Source organism: Mytilus californianus, unplaced genomic scaffold, assembly GCF_021869535.1.
Source record: "Mytilus californianus isolate M0D057914Y unplaced genomic scaffold, xbMytCali1.0.p SCAF_18, whole genome shotgun sequence".
Lineage (NCBI taxonomy): Eukaryota > Metazoa > Mollusca > Bivalvia > Mytilida > Mytilidae > Mytilus > Mytilus californianus.
Genome location: NW_026262666.1, coordinates 12262168 through 12278250, shown reverse-complemented (window position 1 = coordinate 12278250; position 16083 = coordinate 12262168). Strand labels below are relative to the sequence as shown.

At 31.0% G+C, this 16083-nt stretch overlaps 1 long non-coding RNA gene across 1 annotated transcript; it reads right to left on the bottom strand.

The window, feature by feature from the left end:
* Positions 1 to 180: 180 nt before the first annotated feature.
* Positions 181 to 8820, bottom strand: LOC127726749 (uncharacterized). The gene is made up of 3 exons (XR_007993674.1): positions 8267 to 8820; positions 4178 to 4278; positions 181 to 314 (listed from the first exon to the last, which is right to left on the bottom strand). It is a non-coding gene; the product is annotated as an uncharacterized LOC127726749 (long non-coding RNA).
* Between the last annotated feature and the right edge of the window lie 7263 nt (positions 8821 to 16083).

Below are 16083 nucleotides of genomic sequence, written 5' to 3'. Positions count from 1 at the left end.
TTAAACACATGGTCCTCTTCTTCAGTAAATTCATCATTTTAAATCAAGCAGTATGTGCATGTTATTGCATGTTATTGTAATTTCCAAATATAAAAACTGAAAGGATAGTTTTAAACAATATTTATGAACTTTTCACTTGTTAGAGACATTTAAAACTAATTTGGTCATCAACACAAACAGTTATTACCTGGATGGAGGATGCTTGAGATAAGAAGAGCATTGCCAAAGTTATCCATATCCGAGGTTTCAATATACATGTAGTAATAACCAGCTAACGCTCCGTTTGGTCCAGTCTTTAGGGAAGGTGTACCATCCTATAAAACGTACACAACCTGATATTAAAGAATTAAAAACTTAAACTATCAAGCTTATAATCTCGATTCTTACACTCTTAGACATCAAAAAAAGTAAAACAACAAAAATACCGCACTCCAAGGAAAATTCAAAACGGGAAGTCCCCAAACAATTGGCAAAATCAAAAGCACAAACACATTGAACGAATGGAAAACAACTGTCATATTCCCAACTTGTTACAGGCATTTCCTTATGTATAAAATGGTGGATTAATCCTGGTGTTAAAGATAGATAGTTCATCGATATCACTTGACAGAAATTGTATTATTTATGCCATCTTAATAGCGAAGGCATGTCGGTAACATGAATGAGTTTAAAAATGAAGGTTTATGAAATGACAAACAAAAAAATCACTGCATGCGGTATCTGTTTTGAAGAACAGCATTCAGGGTTATAAAGATTGCAATCATATTAAACTAGAAGTATTTATTGCCAAAGGTTCAAACAATCAAAATGCATAAAAATTGCTGTTATAATGATAGTTAAAAATATCAGATTAAAGAATAGTTTTTATCTGTACAGAACTGAAGCAATATTTAACTGACCATAACATTATTGGAAAGGTGTTTAAGTGTTTATGCAAAATAATTGTAGGCGATCAACGATACACTACTGTTATTTTCCTTGGTTTTAGTTTGTAACCCGGATTTTTTTCTCTCAATCGATTTATGACTTTAGAACACCAGTATACTACTGTTGCCTTTATTTACCATAACTAAACAGGTGCATCAATGGAAAAATTAACTTAAAACAATTAATTGCCCCAAACTTAATTGTCTGATATATAATCCCTCATTAGCATTCAGTGATACAAGTTCAACGTATGGGAAACATTGGATTAAATAGTTCAAATCTGTCCAAAATTAAGGATACACCTCTTCAATCTCTGTGCAATCCCAGTGCGAAGTTTGAATAAAGTTTAAGAAGAACTGTTGGAGTTAAGCATACCACAGACTAGATATCTTCTGTCTAATTTCGACGAACCGACAGAGTGGAATAGTCACTGGGGATGCAGAAAAAAGTAAGACATAAGAAATACTGCATTTACAAAATTATCGTGTTGACACAACATTTCAATCACATCATATCATTATCAACAAATTTTCTTGATAGATCTGTCACCGATTTTGAATCTATGAATTTTCATTTATGTGCTATGAGTTTTAATTCTTTTAGAAAATTTGGTTTTCATTTAAGACAACGGAACATCAATATTTAACAACAAAAAATTGTAAATCAACTATTATTTTATTGTCTTTTCATATACAATTTACAGAAAGGTGATGGAAAAAATAAAGAATCAATTTGAAAAACAAAAGTCCATTCGATTACTTTATAAACAAGAATGCGTGCGCATAGGGCGTGGCATGGCTACATTTTCAGATTTATATGTTAAATGAACTGTTAAATCAAGGTCAGATAAAGACAACAATAGTTTACCAAAGTTCAAATCTCACAATTTGATTAAGGAGACCCACCAGAGTAACAAACAAAACCAGAGGGAATCACATGAAACCAAAAGGAGTTAGACCGGGTGCACCAACAGGGTAAGCGTTTTCTGCGATGCATACGAACCCACACTAAGTCAAAATATCACAATCGAGAATGTAACATTATTGTTTAAAACTACAAATAAGGCGACTGTCCTTGTATCTTAAGATCTAATATTACAAAAACATGTGTATGGTGAGTTGAGACACTGATATATCGTATTGGTCAACCAATTCATGGTGTGACCGATAAATTAATGTTGTGTCGATTCCAGTCGTTCTTCCAAATAATTCTGTTGGATCCGTTTTTTGTGTAGAAACGTAATATGGCTAATTAAGTCCTTATATCATGATTATGAAAACCGTAATTTTGCATATCATTTGAAAAATGTGCATTTGAATATGTGTACTAAGTACTATTGTGACCATACTTCTTGGTAAACTTTCGTGAAACAAAAACTTAACCTAGAAATGAACTGGATTTCAACTATTACATTTACACATTCCGTAAAACTTGAAATCAGGATCAATTTTGTAATTAGGCATATAATTTAAAAATTACATATCACCTGCATTAAAAGTGAGGCCGAAGCTACCAAAGGGATAATCAAACTCTGAAATTAAACTAACAATGCTATGGCAAATAATTGAAAAAAACGACCAAAAGACTAACAACAGTCTTCATAACAAAACATAGAATCTAAAGACTGACCAACAGGAATCGCAGGTGCACCGGAAGGGTAAGCAGATTCTGCCCATATGTAGCACCCGTCATGTTGCTCGTGTAAGAACAAATCCAGTGATAAGTCTAATTCGGTTAGTTACATTCGTGGAAAAGGGGTCAGGATTGTGGTTAGGACAATTGGAACATATCTGTCGTGATTTGTAAAACAGATATTCCATAACGGTCAACCAACTCGTTATGGTGTCCGTAAAATTTTCGATTGGATGGCTTCAACTTCATCACTTGGAACTCTTGATGAAATAGCTTCCTCGTAAGCAACATCCCCTCTTTTAATGAGTCAAACTTCACTGTATCTGTTTTATCATTTATTTCAAGTGTGATAGGATTTAGAAATGCGTTCAATAAAATCACCACATTTTAAATTATTCAGTGAGAGAATATCATTAATATGGAGAAAGTTAAAGAATAATGATAGCTTCTTTTTCTCTTCCTCAGAAGCTTATCTCTGCTCCATATGAATAAATGAACAAGTCGACAAGAATAGGAGCACAGTTGGTTCCCATGGGAATGTCGATTAAAACATGCCCTCCCCGAAAGTAACAAATATGTTGTCAAATAAGAAATAAAGCATATTGACGATGTCAGTTTCAGAGAATGTTTTGTTTGAATCAGAGTGATTTTTTACAATATACAATGTATCCCTCCTCCAAAGCAAGGTATTGGTATCTACATTGACTAGTCGTTTTAATGAAACAAAGTGGGATCGGTTTTTTCAATTTTCTTTTACTTTGAAATGGGGAATAATTGCAAAAAGGTCGAAAAGCAAAATGTGTTAATACTAATGCAATAGAAAAGAGACCTAGATTGTATGTACTGTAACAGACCTTTGGATTTTTATGAATACACTCATCTGATTCACAAACAGGACAGGTGCTAAGCATAATTTGGGTCTATAAAGATCAATGTTGCATATATATTATTAGACCCATTCAGTTTCAAATTATAGTGACAACAGCCTCCTGTTGAACTACGTTGACTAAAAACTGTAAACTGATACTTGACGGATGACCGGGATTCGATGGAATAACGGACGAATAGACAGAATAACAGACTGACGCAAAGAACAGAAAACACTATTCCTGCTTCTTTCGTCAGCGTGACGTGGCGATTCAAAATAACAAGATAACTGTCAAAGCCTTAACTAAAAGATATATTAAGGGATTCTTTTACATAAGTCTCCTAAAATCCACAATTGAAAGTTAACTAATGAGATGAAAGAAAGCCCTAGTGCATATATGATTCTCCAAGATGTTTGCTCTGAAAGGTAAATATATGTTTTACAGTAAGAATAAGTAAATTAGAATTGTAGCCATTTTAGTATAAAATGGAAATTCCGCAAATAGAAATTTCCTATTAATTACCGATTTTTTACTATTCCTGTGTTGTAAATAAGACATACAATAGACCAGGAGATATTTTAATCAGCAAAGCATTCTTAAAACTTTCTAGGCAATCAAGAACTTGTCATCAATTGATTGTTGTTTTTTGTTTTTAAGTGGATGATTAGACAGAGTAAAGCTACCCATTAGACTATTGCATAGACCACAGCATAATTAGGATGTTAACATCTTATCTATACTGTACTTACCACAGTTCTAATCCAGTCATATGTGTCCATCCCAGATTTGTCATTATAAAACAGACAGTTTGCGTCCACTGTTGATTCAAATGTACAGACACTGACGACTCCTGTAATACACAAAACTTAAAAGTATAAAGTCTGATATTAGACAAAAAGCAAACGAGTATCTGCAATAAGGCCCACGTTTGGCACCCAATTTAGTGCACATTGTAAGTTCCAATGCATCCCCTAACACGACTTACGTGATTTGTGTTCAAAATACAAAAAAATAATTACACATTTCATGAGTGACCAAGGCCATAAAGCACGACGAAATTGGTGTATTTTTGTAAACCTTTAAGTATTATTTTATCTAGTTTTGATTTGGATTGAAAATTATGGGGCACTAAACAATTTTATATTTGGTGGAATTATGTTTATAACTATAAAAAGCCAATCTGAATCAAATTATGTTGCTATGTTGCTGCGGCCAATGTTTTCACCAATGACACAATGATCAAGAAGTTGGAAATCAGTATTTTTCTTCATTTTCGTGAAATATGAGTATATGACATAATTATGACATGTGAATCTTGCCCAATCATTAACCTTCTTGATTTTAATGCATGTTTATATATGATAAACAAAGTTTGAGCAGTTCCCCTAAAACTCCATTTTTAGCTAAGTATGGACCTTACTGCCCCTTCTCTTCTTAAAAATCAGTACAATATGTAAACAGTTCTATCAGGCAATAATTATATTGGTAGACTCTTAATGCGCTACCAGTTCTACTTTGATAATGATAATTTCAAAATCAAATACTAGTAATAGGCTCTAAAATAATATGTTGGTTAAATATTAGATGGCAAGAATACACTCTTCTACAGATTGAGGGAAGGGCTTAACATGCTGTCAAGAACGAAAAGCAAACTGGATCTGTAAATCATCAAGATATGCTTATAAGCAGATTTAAAGGGGCAGGTCATTATCTATAGACATAACGAAAACAAGACTGTTAAACTGTTGGTTTGATTATTATAGGGCATGGGTTATACTATAAGTTATGCTAAATGATATGTTCATCAACCGTAATGATGGATTATAATTTTGAAATTCAAGACAGTAAAAATGAGTTTGACAAGAGCATTTGAAATTAAATTACTGGAAATATTAAATAATGTTAACGATATGAAGACAAATCCGTTGATCTTTCCTTGTTCATTGCGTATATATGTCACTTATTTTTACCATTACATACTAGATTGTTCAATAAAATTTCAGACGCAGGTGTTATTCTTTGCTGGAAATGTGGCTTGTCTAAAATATGTGTTTAATATTGTCCAAGAAATATCTCTTATTAATTCTTAATAACATTTGACAATCCGTTTCATTTTGAATTTAAAAACATTGATTATTGCTACATAATTGATGTATTATTTCATATTGAAAACGACTGACGTTTTGAACTTCTCTTGGGTCTAAATGACATAATTCGCACCTTTAATAAATCAAATATAATTTTTAACCATAGAGATCAGCTCCAGTACTGTTTATTACCTAAGAAAACATATGCATATTTTCTTTTTTGTTGGATAAAAAAAAATGCGATCTTACATTGTATGAAATATTTGGTCATTGAATTTTACAATCAATAAAAATGTTAAGAAGTTTTTTAGGACATAGTTCTAGGGATTGTATACAATATAAGTAATGAAGTTGGATTTAATTTTGTAAGGTAATTGACATTGTAAAAACGAAATTTATTTCCAATGATTATCTAGTGAATCAGTTATTGTTTAAGATTTTAATTCCGTTGGTACTTATGTTTTTTAAAAACATCTTCCCGAAACGGATGTTATACATCATGTGACGGACTACGAACGTAACGGTTTCTCCAATTGGATCGTTTGGTACTTGCTGTATTTGACACTATCTTATTGAGAATAGTTACATTTGAGATGCTTTTTGAAAGCCTTCAAAACCTTAAAACTTAATTTCAGTTGTTTGAGATTATCACAAATATCAAATGTTTCAGTTCTTCCAAATGTTGGTCCATATATAATATCTCTCTCTCCAATTAGAAATACAAACTTATTTCAAAGTAAATCCATTGTAGTGTTCAACTGACTGATAGAATACTTTTTTTTTCTTAAAAAAAGACTAATAAAGGCAACAGTAGTATACCGCTATTCGAAATTCATAAATCGATTGTTAATATGATATTCTTATTAATTTGGGTTTGATATATTCGGCAGACTCACTTCTAGGCGAAAAGAAGCATTGGACGAATGTATATCAATAGCAAATATACGGAATACAAATACCAAGCAGACAAGCCGGCATAAAGGCAAAATTACCTTCACGACTTTGTCGATGATATCTATGAATTCTAGTGCGTTTATTTTTTAGAAGCAGGATTTTAGATTTAACAAACAGCTAGTTTGTGTCGTAAAACTTACTTAGTTATTTAGATGTAAAAACATGTAATTGTCGTGTCTTTTTAGAAGCAATCTGGATTTCTACATTCTTATTTTGCTTTCAAATGCCAAAAATCAATTCCTTCAAGGTGCAGTTTTCCTAACGTGATATTTTTTTTTCACACTAAAGAAAGATATTGTATCCACTTATGCTACAGTGGTTTTCTGACATATGAAAATACCTTTATCAAGTCAGTAATATGATAGTTGTTCTCCATTTGTTTGATGTACTTGAATTTTTGATTTTGCCATTTGATAAAGGACTTTTCGTTTTAAATTTTCCTTGGAGTTCGATACTTTTGTTATTTTATTTTTGTCTACATTCACTGCCAGTTTCTCAACCGTAATGAGAATCAATTGATGTTTATTGCATTTTAAGTCACTTGATAAATGTATTTGTATGTATCATTTTTTATAGAATGACTTTAAGTCGGCATTTGTATTTTCCGTACAAGCAATTGCTACGTCCAAATCTTTACTTCTTGTTGATCCATCATTCAAGCAGTTGTCAAAATCCTATGTTTTCGAGTTTGATAGAATATACGGATATTGCAGAAGACAATAGTTTGCTATGAAATAAAATTTGTATTGCGATATGATATTTTCTTTTGTCACCTAGCTAAGGCTTGACAAGTTGTCTTTGTTCATATGTTAATATTGCATATCGGTATGTCTTGTGTATCTTAGGAATAATTAGTAAGAACACATGTGAATAGTATATGCAATTGTGCATGGAACTTGAATATGCGTTCAAACTGTATAAAAATATCAGAGATATAGAAGTTTTGATATATTAAATGCCCGTATATAATATATATATTTACTTTAAAATGCCTACTCTAAACTCATTTGACATGTATTCCAAATTTCTAAATAATAATATATATTGCCAATATGATTTCCGTTTCACTGACTTATAAGTTATTGTGGCTACATAATTTATTTGACTGAATGGATCATTAAAGTATACGTGCTATATTTCATAAAAGTTGTAATAACATAATCACTTTAAAGAAAATTCGTAGGACGTGGTGTCGATAAATAATAATTTCAAATTTTTGCTATTTTTCAATTTTTTATTTTATCTTTTGGTATGATAATTTTTGATCTCGCACTAGACCAGTGATATGGGTTTTCATAACCGAGTAGAAATGGAATGTATGATGTTATGAGTCTACGTCATTGACATTGCCTAGGAAAACAACGATACACAGATTATCAATGGTATTTCAAACTCGAGTATGTTTCTCATATGGATAACATATCATGTATGGGCTTTACCCTTTGAAGAGATTGGAGCTGAGAAACACCATCTCGTTGGAAAAAAAAAAACATTTATAATCTAGAAGTTATACTTTTTTTAACTTTTGTACAATTTTTACATGTATTCTGTAAATGTATACTTCTTTTTTCCTGTATTTTGTTTACATCAGGATGTAAGTTATCATGTCGAAAAAACTCATCAGAGATACCATGCAAAAATGTCAAAGATATTTGTGAGGTTAAAAAAAACAAGTTCGTCTTACCTTAAATTTAGTAATCACATTGATATGTATGAAGACCTCCATATTCAACCATGCTTTACGTAACGAGAGTATGAATATACCTACACTTTTCAATAGTGAATATACCTACCTACCTGTTTTATTAATACATTCCTCAGTCCTTTGCCATTCTAGAAACCGTATCTTATTTTCTAACACATCACCATTATAGCTCAGTTCATGTACCGTTTTGTTGATTGAATACAAAGTACGATTTAACTCAACATTTGTTCCATTCAGCTCTTGTTTATGTTCTCCAGTAATAGCATGTAACACTTCTATTTCGCATGATAATTGTCTTTTTAAGTTTTCAACTTCATGTGTCAAATACTGCTTATCTTTTTTCAATAATTCAACTGTTTTTTCGTTATCTATGACTCTTTTAAGAAGATTGTGGTAGTTTTCTTTCATAACGTTAACGTCCAATCGGATATCAGTGATTTCCGTCTCTTTCGTGTCAATATTCAAAGAATTTTGTGTACTGGAACCAAACACATAACCGTTGACGATGCACAATAATAAAGAAAACATCACTACTACCCTCATTTCCATTTCATTAACGTCAAATAGTAAATAACCATTCTTAAATTTACATACGCCTAAGAAATAAAAATGTCTTTGTTGGATGAACGATAGATGATGTTTATCTGTGAAAAATGCAAAATAAAAAATGTTGAATATATAGTTCCTGATCTAATCTTACAGGAAGAATATTTCATTGAACGAAACTAGCTCTTTATTTCTCTTTTATAACCAAATCGTAATAAATCTGAAATTACATCATGATTCTTAAAGGACGTTTCCTCGGTAGAAGTGTGTCCTCTAATCACTGTAACTTGAAACACTTAGAATGGTAATGTATTTTAACGTTTCTTAAATTTCAGTATAATAAGTTTTTCAACTTTTGTAAAAAAATTAGTCTCTATTGCCTATTATATCTTTAGATCATAGTTCCATGAAACTTTGTGAACAGTCTTATAATGCACAAAGCTTTGATCATGCCAAGTTTTATTAAGATTGATTACATTTTTTTTATCCTATTAGGTCAGGGAACACAGTTTTTGTCTTTCGATTTTCGTTGTTTACAAATAAAGTCCCTAGTATAGACAGTGTATAACTTGCAATTTTTTAAATACAACTTCAAAAATAGTTTTTTCATGTGTTATGCCTCAACTAGCAAGTAGGAAAATGCAATTAAACGGTAAAAAATGTGCATAATGAATTTTAAAATTAAGTAGTGATTTGATCCAGTTGAAATAGGTAAAAAAATAGTATGTCCGAAGCTGTCAAACAAAAATCAAGATCCCTTTAACATGCAATTATATTTTGTTCTAGAGCGGATAAAGGTTTCTATAATTTTGACAATATTTGTCCCAAAAGTAGTACACTACACGGAAAAAATGTTATTGAGAAAGTGCAGGTACGAGTTTTTTTATTTAGATTTTTTGTTTAAAAGAAATGCACTGCAACATAACTGTGTTCTCGGTCCAAATAAATTAGGCTGCTAGTTTTTTCAATTGAATTATTTAATATTTCATGTCAGGGCCTTTTATAGCCGACTATATGGTATTTTTTTTCTCATTGTTGAAGGCCATATGGCTGCCTGTAATTGCTTACATCCACTTTATTTGAACTTTGGTGGATATTTGTCTCATTGGCAATCATACCTCATCTCCTTATCTTAATATTCCCGTTGCCGTGTTACTAGTTACACTTTTTAAGGTAAACATCTGAAATTTAATGTGATTCAATTTTTGTAGATTGGATGGGTTCAAGGACTAAAATTCATTTGTCTCGCATTCTTGACAGTCGTCGCAGGCGAGAAAAATGTTGGAAAGCAATAACAGCGTTGCATGATTATTTCTGAAATCTGTCAACCTTGCTTTTTTAGTAGGCGTTCGCTTAAAAGGCACATATTGTCAGTCTTGCATTGCTCTTTATCTTACTTATGAAACATGGAAATGGGCATCTGAATCCCTTAAAAAGTTTTCCAATCGCCCTCTGTTATGGCAGCAATTAGCCCGGCTATAGTTGAGGGTTGTATTTTTTTTGGCTTTTAAAATCGATCTGGATGTTTGGATGAAGATATACCAACGAAAAATTTTGCAAAGGATCTCCCAACCATAAACATGTAATGTAAAAAAATCGTAATGATTCAAAGGTGAAAATGTGTTATTGAAAATGATAATTGCTTCTTTTTTCATCGATTGAGGCAAACAAATTTTTTTATTGAATGATCTTTTATTAATGAACTGACCATGCAATTAATCAATTAAACTAAATCTTTAAAACCTTTTTTGGTGTGTTTCGTGATGCTCAATCTGTTATTGTCTTTTAGTATTTTTTTTAATTTCTAACGTACAATCTGATTAGCAATTTTGTTATTTAGTTATTCTTTAGAAGACCATGAGTTTTCTTTTTTGTTACAAAAATGTGGTTATACAGCGTAGAACAATAGTACATATAAAAAATTAAGTTGAGAAATTAAGAATGTTCTATTATGCACACCATCAATTAAGTTAAAACAAGTCAAATACATTATTATTTATTATTTATGCATCGTTATTGACGAAAGAGGTTTAATATTTGAAACTAGATACTTGGATGTCCCTGTGGTGTCTTTTGTCTCTCTTTTAGTATATCAAACACAGAAGAGCAAAATACGTACAATAATACACTACAGGTTCTAAAGAGCCTCTGTATATCACCTGCATCTTCAACGGTAAAAATCACAAACAAAGATTTCTATCTACATCTATTATACTTTTCAAGATAACAGGCCAAAGAAAAAAAAAATATGGTAAAATCATCTTTACAGGACAATAACTCTATCTAACCATGATGCTTTCTTTGTATATCTTGTTTTGCTGATCAAAGTTATAAACCTATTTTAATTTTCAAGATAATAGGCAAAAATGGAAAACAATGATAAGAATCGTATTTTAAGAGCAGTAACTCCAAGAGCGTGTCTTCTGACGATTTCAGCCAGTTTACTTTTTTGAAGATTTTTTCTTTCTGATCATTTTCCTGATTAAACATGTTAAAGTTTCTCTCTATTTTTTTTTTATAGATTTTAAGATAATAAGCAAAAAGAAAACAAAAAATAGTAAAATGTGTCATTTAAGAACAATAACTCCTATGAACAGTCGTCTGACAGTTTTGAAATAAATGGTGGAGCTGAACATTCTGAACATTTCTTTCCTGTCGATTTTCATTTTACTCATTTGTTTCATTTTTTAGCCATGTCAGCCATCTTGAAAGAGTTGGAACCATAGTTTTAGTACAATTACTTATAATTGGTTCTTAATGTTCGTCAATATTAATATTAATATTGTGTTTAATCACGGGAACAGCAAATATTTGCCTTCACCAAGGTCGCTTCGATCCGAAAGAAGTACCTTCTCTGTCCTATTAGAATCCAAATAATTGATGGTGGTAAAATATTTAACACAAAAAACCAACTCGTGGTAAAATCAGTATAAATTCAAGCCACCATGACTTATTTCTTAAGTATCAATCAGATAAAACCTGTAGGTTTAAAATAGATATAATATCTAATTGAAATTGTATGAGGAAATATGTCAAGCGATTAGGGATATGATTCTGTATTTAATTGTAACGTACTAAAATGACATGATACACTATCATGACTGAATAGTTTATGTAATGTTCATCATGTATAGTTTTTATATTTATGGTAGTTATGAATAATTTCTTTGGGGAAAAGCCATGAATGTGTATTTCTTATCAGTTTTCCAAGTTGTATTGCCATCTTTCTATTATAGGTTTCCTCTGGTCCCAAGTACGTCTGAAAAAAAAGAAAAAAAAGGAACTGTAACTGGTATTATGTGAGCTATTACCTGTGCATGTACACATGTATATATTTATATTTTCTACCATTATTTTGGTGATGTTTGCCAAAATAAAATAATTGATTGATAATTTTATGGCATACATCAAGGATATTAATTTGATATATCCAACAGGCCGGTAGATATACTTCTAATAAAAGTAAAAATGTCATAACTGATACATTTAACAACTTATGAGAACAAAATATGTTTCCGAACGTCTGAAATGTGTAATAAATAGAGATAGCTCCATAGTTGAGTTGCGGTACAGAAAATTTTCTTTCCGTTTGCACTGTTAACAAGTGTTTTTGTACTATTCATCAGAAACTTTGCATTTCCTTTTTAAAATTAACAAACATTTCATTCAAAATACGTTAACAATAGATTTAACTTGAGTTGGTTTTCTTCCGCATGCACTATCAACAAGTGTTTTAACCTTTTTTCAGTAACTTGTGATCTATTTTTAATATATAGAGTAAAAACAATTAAGAATGGAGAAATCTTGAGAAAAGGAGTTTTACATTTCTTAATAGTCAGCGTTTTAAAGAAAAATCTTCTGGTCAAGACATTTATTGCTACTTTTGTTTTAATCCTTATTTTGCGACATTTTGATAGAGTGTCTAATCACATATCGGATAATTCATGCATAGAAGGAGACTCTTATACTGTCCACACCCCAGGTCCTGTAGTACCGATTTGAGTTCATGCGATTTCCTAATGTTAAGATGTTTTTATCTAAAAATAAGCTGTATGGTTCTTTAGAAAATGGCATGCGTACCCCAACACTAAACAAAACATTATTCATTCCTTTAGTTTGACAGCAATTATCACGTTTCACATGAATTTAATGACATTTTACCTAACAGTTGTCAATGAGGTCATGTAGATTTGAATCAAAATTGATAAAAAATAAATAAGGCGTTGAGAATATTGTTTTATCGATTAATTCAAACTCAGTCAATGAACACGATCGTATGTCACTGTATAACTGTATGGGAGATTTGATCGGAATAGCTGAAAATTTCTATGACACATTTTGTGGCAACAATGATCAGTTTTTGCCGAACTGTTTATGGCATTGCAGAATAGTTGATGGACCAATAACTTTCATGTATAAGCTATTATTAATGCATGTATGCAATTTTACTGGCTTTCCTTTGACATTTACTCCACTGTGGCATTGATCTACCTTAATTGATTGTTCAAAAAAATTAAAGAAAACAATTACTGTACCGATAACAATTTAGTAATCAAAAGTGTCTGTCAAGAATCTTTTTATGAATAGAAAAGATACACCTTTTACTTATATCAGTTATTATAGATATAATTGCCCAAGTAATAAAAATATCCACTGATTTTTGTTTTAATCAATGTATTTATTTTTTACAAACACAATGATAACGTTCAAAGAAAATATAATTTGTCTTAAACATTACCATCTGGTTTAGATAACCAATGATTTGTTTATGAAAGAAATAAAATAACAAGTAAATGGTGAACAAACTTAACAGTTGCCAATTGTCCTCCATTAATCAATGTCTTCTATCACAAGCATTAGGAAATCCGTTTCCTAATGGTACAAATGGTAGATTAGTTATGTTTCTAAATTTTACGAAAACCGACAGTTTGCTCAACGGTGATGACACAGTACAGTGTAGTTTCAGATAATCGTTGCGGACGCACGACATTTAGGAATTCTATTTCATAAACTAGCATCGATACCTCTGCTGGTGGACTGTTAGTCCCCGATTGTACCATCAGCTCATTAGTCTGTACTGACATGATTTATAACACGCTACTCTAAAATTCTCCGTTTAAAGATTAAGAAATTAAGGTTCAATCTCCCTCAGGCAGATTTGACCATATATTAATTTGGATATTTGTCGTTTGAATGGTTTTATAAATTGTTTTGCGGTACTTGAAGACACGATATATATTCATTCCAAATATTTCAAAAGGGAGGGCAAAAAATCTATCAATATCATTTCCAGTTAATGTTAGCACATAAATAGACACAGGTATATTACAATTGACATTCATAACTTGCAGACTTCTTACTAGAAATTAATTGTTCGATATTTGAAATGACGAATTCATGCTTAGAATGGAAAGAAAATTTGACATGATCTTTCAGCTGTCGGCACTATGTTTAATACCTGGTTTCCCATTATAGGTATTACCTTTTAAAAAATCTCACTATTGGGGCAAATACTTGTAATGAAATAATCAAAATTACAGGTATGTTAATTAACAATGTCAAACGAGCTATTCGCCTACATACGAATCCAATGTAACGTTCGATTCAAAACAATTATAAATATTTCAATTTAGCAGATAATATTTTAAGAAATGAAAATGTTTTATAATCATACTTATTTTTTACTCTCTTGTTATAGAAAATTTTCACTAACATTTATTATGATATATATATAAATATGTTTTACGATCAGCGTTTTCAGAGTGTATGCAAACATCTGCTTTGCAACATTATACCAGGTTATATTTGTCAGGATCCTGTCATTCGTTTGTTGTTGCATATCATATGTTTTTTTCGTTCATTTTTTGTACATAAATCAGATCAGGCTGTAAGTTTTTTTCTCGTTTAAATTTTTTTTACATTTGTCATGTCGGGGTCTTTGATAGCTAACTATGAGGTATGGGTTTTGCTCATTCTTGAAGGCCGTATGGAGACTTAGAATTATTTATTACTATGTAATTTGGTCTCTGGTGGTGAGTTGTCGCATTGCCAATTATACAACATCTTCTTATTTTTATACAAACTTAAGGATGTTCGCTACCCTGTTTCAAAATAACAAGCTTTTTATATGACTGTCATAAATTGTTGGTACAAAAATAACGGAACTTAAAAAGCAGAAAAAGTTATAGGTGTGTGTCCTTGTTTTTGAAATACATGTTTAAGCCATTAAAAATTTGGTGGGGAAAGATTTTATCTAGATTTTTCTTTCAAAAGCTATGAAAAATTACAAGGATTTAATAAAATACCAAAAAAAATGACTTTTAAAACTTTTTGTAATTTGAATATGAAATGAAAAGTAGAAGTCAATGGGCCAAATTTTTAATAACACTACTGGATAAAACCAGAGGATTCCGAATATCTGACAAAAGTAAAAAAAGAAGACTAGCAAACATCCTTAAGTTGATCTATCATATTTTTCTACCCGCATTCAAAATATTTGACAATATTTTCTTTTTATCTGACCTCGGACCTTGATAAGCTTGATGGCCTAATACAGGAAAGAGAGACAACCGTCGGTGCAACAAGGCATATTAAGCGAGGAAGTGCAGAGATTGCACTGCAACAGTAATAAGATAAGAATTCTTCTGATAACTGGTTTGTTAATTATCTTAATCAATTTACAAATAACAACACAAGGTATGGTTCATTCTGTTCCATTATGTGGATTACAAAAAAATGTGGAAGATAATGATGGTTTGGTATTTAACGTCTAGTGCCAAAAATATCAGGCCTAGAATATACTTATGTGGGTGGAATATGAAACAAACTTATAATTTAATCAAAAACAAACTGCACAAATAAGTCATATTTAATATTGAGATAAACTCATGAACATTAATTTATACTTAAAGTCCAAGCGCGTTGAAAGTTCATGGATGGAAGGTGATCCATATAGTTCAGTGATTAGTCGGGACATTCTGAATACGAGCAACCGTTGACAATGGATAACGTGTGCAGAAATTGTCACATTTCATAAACTTTAATATAAGGACTCTATTTATTTCTATCCCCACGATATATCGCGACCATAAAAGAGCAGGAGAGTGGTTCCGTATAGCACTTAAGGTCAAGTTAAAACACACCATAATAACTTTGTTTTGAAATATAAATCAATCAATTCAATTAACTAATTTATACTTACAAAGTCTTAAATTTACATTGTTTGTATATTTGCGTGTGTAGTAGGTAGAAATAAAGACATGCTATTATTATCTAATGATTTAAATCATTCTTTTACAAAGGAGATAAACATCGTTCATATACATTTCAACAAAATAAATACTTTTTTTTGAATAGGAAAAAA